Here is a 6000-nt window from a genome sequence, read left to right as displayed (position 1 = left end):
AAAAGCCCCACTTTGTATCGTTATTATCATTATTATTATTATTATTATTACTCTTTTTCTTCTCGCTCGCGTGACTGCAGTCTTAATCTGCACTGACGAGCTATATGATGATGACCTTTTCTTGTTCCAGAGCCTTTTTATTTCTATCTCAAGATCGATGTATTCGGTTGGCATGTTTGTGTCGTTGAGGATGGCAATGTCAATTAGGTAGGTGATTTTTTTTTTTTGGATTGGAGGGTGTCTGCTCTATTGACGTGGATTGTTTCATCCGTGTGAATGTCGACATCCCAGTTTAGCTTGCATTTAGTATTTTCGAATATTAATGGTGTGATTTGTAGTAGGGATCGTTTTTCGATGAGTTTATGTTGTGGGTAGTGTTTGGTGTACTACATTAGCTGCTGCGTTATGTCTGGCTGTGTATTCGGTTCCGGCTAGAGCGTACATCTAACTACGTTGTGTTCCACTGTTTCCATTTGTTGATGATTTTTCCTATGTGACAAATGGCTCACCGATTATACACTTTTTTGTAATTTCAGCTTGCTATGACGTGGTCTTGGATGCTAAGAAGAAAAACCTTCTGCTTTGCGGAAGAACTGACCGTCTTGTAACCAGGTAAGTGATTCTTTTTTGTTGGTATAGTCTTGTGTGACTTGGTATCTGTGTTTTCCATGGAGGGATTTTTGGGACCAAGTTTTCATATTTTCTTGTTGTGATTGTGCGTGTTCTGCTGCGTAGCTTTTGTGATAAAGTGAGGGGTATGCAGCTTTTGTCTGATTTTACTATCGCTTAAGTAGGCTGTTTGCTTCGCTTAAATGAAAATAAACTAATAAATTAAAAAATATATAATATAATAATGACATATTAAATGATATAACTTTCTTTCTAATATTACGTATTACGTAAATGCTGCAAATTATGCTTGAAACATGCCTGTTCATTCCCAGTGGTGCAGGAAGGAATAATTTTCATAGTATACAATAGAAAATAAAATAAACAGCACGTGATTTAAGTAATCATTTTTTATTTCCAGTAAATAATGTTTTGGAAACATTTCTTAATGTGAAGCCTTAGTGTAAATGAAAAGACAATAAATATTTTTTATATATATTATTCAATAACTAGACGAATTTAATTACATTTCTTGATAGTTCAGTATTTAATTACATATCTGTTTTTTAATTAAAGTTGGTAAAATTATTATCATATGACTTTAATTAATGTGTACAACGAATAAACAAACAAGTAAAAAGAATTATATAACGATGTAAAAATTAACAGGAAAAACATTTTCGAAGAATCAAAAGTGTATTATTATGTTGCCTTCAGTCTACGAACAGAAGAAAAGACGAACAGCTCGGTAGCTAAAATATCGTATGAAAATAAAAGAGTGATACGAAGGGGACCCTAGGATTCAATGTCCACAGTAGGCTACCACGCATCTTCGTAGAAAAGTTCTGTACCTGATATTGTGGAGTGTATACGCTAAAAGAATTAAGATCAAACTATAATTAGTACAGAAAAAATTAAGTTCAGAATAAAATTGAATAATTATTTTCATAAAAAAAATTATTTGTAGTACAATCAATATCACTCCCAAAATATACTTACTGATGAAAAATGTTGATTCGTTTGAAATGTATATGGTTCCTAAGTTCAAGAATAGTACTATTTAAAATAATAAGGAAATAATTCCGGTCTATATTTCTTAACTAGTAGTTTTCAAGAGGGAACCCTTTACAGCACCCCACCTTGTTAAATTCAACTACTATATCTTGGTAACAGATGAATTGATTGTGAAAATAATAGCGATCCGGTATCTGTACACTAGGTAGGATGTAGCTTTAAAATAAGAACACCTTTATACTACCTTGCCTCCTCTATGAGTCATGAGACCTTGCCGTTGGTGAGGGGGCTTGAGTGCTCAGGGATACAGAGTAGCTGGATTGAAGGTGCAACCATATCGGAGAGAAAGAGGGCAGCAGCTCTTTCAGTAGTTGTTAAGGGCGTGAGTCACAATGACTTAAACGGCCATATCAACATCACTCAGTCCTCTGAGTACTGCGGAGCTGAAAGCAATGGAAAACCACAGCTGCTTTTTTTCCAAGAAAATGTGGCTCTCTGCATTTTCATATAGCAATGATGGAGGCGCCTTCCTTGGTAAAATATTCCGGAGGTAAACTAGTCCCCCATTCGGATCTCCGGGTGGGGACTACTACGGAAGGGGTCACCAGAAAATTAAAAAATGACATTCTACGAGTCGGAGCATGGAAAGTTAGAAGCGTAAAAAAGGTTGGTAGGCTACAAAAATTTAAAAAGGGAAATGGATAGGATAAATGTGGATGTAGTAGGAATTAGTGAGGTTCGGTGGGAAGAGGAAGGCGACTTTTGGTCAGGTGATTTTAGAGTAATTAACTCAGCTTCAAATAATGGGCAGGCAGGAGTAGGTTTCATAATGAACAAGAAGATAGGGAAGAGAGTAGAGTATTTAAAAACGCATAGGGATAGAATCATTGTAATAAGGATAAAATCAAAACCTAAACCGACACCGATTGTTAACGCCTATATGCCTACAAGCGCCCATGATGATGATGAGGTAGAATGTGTATACGAAGAGATTGATGAAGCAATTAAACACGTAAAAGGAGATGAAAATTTAATAATAGTTGGAGATTGGAATGCAAGCATTGGAAAAGGCAAGGAAGGAAATATAGTGGGTGAATACGGGCTGGGCAAAAGGAATGAAAGAGGGGACCGACTTATAGAGTTTTGCACGAAGTATAATTTAGTAATTGCCAACACCCAATTTAAAAATCATAATAAAAGAATATACACTTGGAAAAAGCCAGGCAATACTCAAGGTATCAGATAGATTATATCATGGTTAAGCAAAGATTTAGAAATGAACTCGTTGACTGCAAAACTTACCCTGGAGCAGACATTGATAGCGACCATAATTTGGTGATAATGAAATGTAGATTGGGGTTTAAAAACCTGAAGAAAAGGTGTCAGATGAATCGGTGGAATGTAGAGAAGCTTGAGGAATGAGGAAGAGGAGGTAAAGAAGATTTTTGAAGAGGACATCGCAAGAGGTCTGAGTAAAAAAGATAAGGTAGAAAATGTAGAAGAAGAATGGGAGAATGTTAAAAAGGAAATTCTTAAATCAGCAGAAGCAAAATCAGGCGGAATAAAGAGAACTGGTAGAAAACCTTGGGTTTCAGAGGATATATTGCAGCTGATAGATGAACGTAGATAATATAAGAATGCTAGTGATGAAGAAAGTAAAAGGAAATATCGGTAATAAAGAAATGCTATAAACAGGAAGTGCAAACTGGCGAAAGAAAAGTGGATTAAAGAAAAGTGTTCAGAAGTAGAAAGAGAAATGAACATTGATAAAATAGACGGAGCATACAGGAAAGTTAAGGAAAATTTTGGGGTACATAAATTAAAATCTAATAATGTGTTAAACAAAAATGGACCAATATATAATACGAAAGGTAAAGTCAATAGATGGGTGGAATATATGGAAGAGTTATACGGAGGAAATGAATTAGAAAATGGTGTTAAGAGGAAGAAGAGGAAGTTGAGGAGGATGAAATGGGAGAAACAATACTGAGATCTGAATTTAAGAGAGCATTAAAAGATTTAAATGGCAGAAAGGCTCCTGGAATAGACGGAATACCTGTAGAATTACTGCGCAGTGCAGGTGAGGAAGCGATTGATAGATTATACAAACTGGTATGTAATATTTATGAAAAAGGGGAATTTCCGTCATACTTCAAAAAAAGTGTTATAGTCATGATTCCAAAGAAAGCAGGGGCAGATAAATGTGAAGAATGCAGAACAATTAGTTTAACTAGTCATGCATCAAAAATCTTAACTAGAATTCTATACAGAAAAATTGAGAGGAGAGTGGAAGAAGTGTTAGGAGAAGACCAATTTGGTTTCAGGAAAAGTATAGGGACAAGGGAAGTAATTTTAGGCCTCAAATTAATAGTAGAAGGAAGATTAAAGAAAAACAAACAAACATACTTTGCGTTTATAGACCTAGAAAAGGCATTCGATAACGTAGACTGGAATAAAATGTTCAGCATTTTAAAAAAAATTAGGGTTCAAATACACAGATAGAAGAACAATTGCTAACATGTACAGGAACCAAACAGCAACAGTAACAATTGAAAAACATAAGAAAGAAGCCGTAATAAGAAAGGGAGTCCGACAAGGATGTTCTCTATCTCTGTTACTTTTTAATCTTTACATGGAACTAGCAGTTAATGATGTTAAAGAACAATTTAGATTCGGAGTAACAGTACAAGGTGAAAAGATAAAGATGCTACGATTTGCTGATGATATAGTAATTTTAGCCGAGAGTAAAAAGGATTTAGAAGAAACAATGAACGGCAAAGATGAAGTCCTACGCAAGAACTATCGCATGAAAATAAAAAAGAACAAAACAAAAGTAATGAAATTTAGTAGAAATAACAAAGATGGACCACTGAATGTGAAAATAGGGGAGAAAAGATTATGGAGGTAGAAGAATTTTGTTATTTGGGAGGTAGAATTACTAAAGATGGACGAAGCAGGAGCGATATAAAATGCCGAATAGCACAAGCTAAACGAGCCTTCAGTAAGAAATATAATTTGTTTACATAAAAAATTAATTTAAATGTCAGGAAAAGATTTTTGAAAGTGTATGTTTAGAGTGTCGCTTTATATGGAAGTGAAACTTGGACAATCGGAGTATCTGAGAAGAAAAGATTAGAAGCTTTTGAAATGCGGTGCTATAGGAGAATGTTAAAAATCAGATAGGTGGATAAAGTGACAAATGAAGAGGTATTGCGGCAAATAGATGAAGAATGAAGCATTTGGAAAAATATAGTTTAAAGAAGAGACAGACTTATAGGCCACATACTAAGGCATCCTGGAATAGTCGCTTTAGTATTGGAAGGACAGGTAGAAGGGAAAAATTGTTTAGGCAGGCCACGTTTGGAATATGTAAAACAAATTGTTAGGGATGTAGGATGTAGAGGGTATACTGAAATGAAACGACTAGCACTAGATAGGGAATCTTGGAGAGCTGCATCAAACCAGTCAAATGACTGAAGACAAAAAAAAAATACTACCTTGACTTGGAGATATTTAATATTTTTATACAGGAAAATATAATTAAAAATAGTTTTACTTTTACGGATTAAGGGGTTTAAATTTCGGTACTGGACACGTAAGTTTCTGGGACAAAGTGCATCATGAAAGGTTACTTACATCACCCTTAACTGGCAAATATTTTTTATTATGTTAGTTGTGCTTTTGTGGCTGGCAACAGAACATATATGTTCAGCCTTTCATTACCGTCAGTATTTTCGTTGCGGAGCTGTATGCTATTAATAAGGACTTAAATATAATTTGCCCAACATTTCGACACGTACTTGCCTGCTCAGATTCTGTGAGTGCCTTACAGGTGTTTAGAGACATGTACTCCAGACATCCTACTGTAAGTGAGATTCAGAGTGTTATTTCTCAAATGATCCAACATAATACAACTGTAAGCTTCTGCTGGATCTCTAGTCATATTGGAATTTTTGGCAATGAGCGCGCTTATAGTGTGGCAAAAGAGGCTTGTTTCCTGCCTCCTTTCACCATTCGCGTTGTCTCGAAGGATCTTATCTGTTTTCTAAAGAGGGTGGTTCCTGATGAATGGCAAAGTGAATAAAATGCTACTATCAACAGTAAGCTTCGTCCAGTTAAGAACACTGTTTTGCCTCTTCCTCCACTGTGGAGCTCCTCCTGCAGAAATAACCGTCGAAAGGAAGCTATTATTTGCCGTTTGCGAATAGGGCACAATAGGCTCATTCATGGATATCTGATGACACAAACAGATGCACCCGTTTGTTCTCGCTGCAACTTTCACTATAACAAATTCGCTAACTTGCACTATATCCTTGTGAATTGTATCCATTATGAGGCATTTATTATCAAGTTTAAACTAGAGGCTGACATGCGAAG

At 35.5% G+C, this 6000-nt stretch overlaps 1 protein-coding gene across 1 annotated transcript in view; it reads left to right on the top strand.

Annotated features, from left to right (window-relative positions):
* Positions 1-558: 558 nt before the first annotated feature.
* The window catches only part of LOC142318249 (putative G-protein coupled receptor No18), a 318921-nt gene continuing 313479 nt past the window's right edge, over positions 559-6000 (top strand). The window contains exon 1 of the mRNA XM_075354813.1: positions 559-612. The gene's annotated coding sequence lies outside the window, so the exon portion shown is untranslated. The remainder of the gene's footprint in view (positions 613-6000) is intronic.

The sequence above is a fragment of the Lycorma delicatula genome, chromosome 1, assembly GCF_047948215.1.
Source record: "Lycorma delicatula isolate Av1 chromosome 1, ASM4794821v1, whole genome shotgun sequence".
Classification (NCBI taxonomy): domain Eukaryota; kingdom Metazoa; phylum Arthropoda; class Insecta; order Hemiptera; family Fulgoridae; genus Lycorma; species Lycorma delicatula.
The sequence above is the reverse complement of the archived record's forward strand: the minus strand, read 5'-3'. Positions and strand labels throughout refer to the sequence as shown.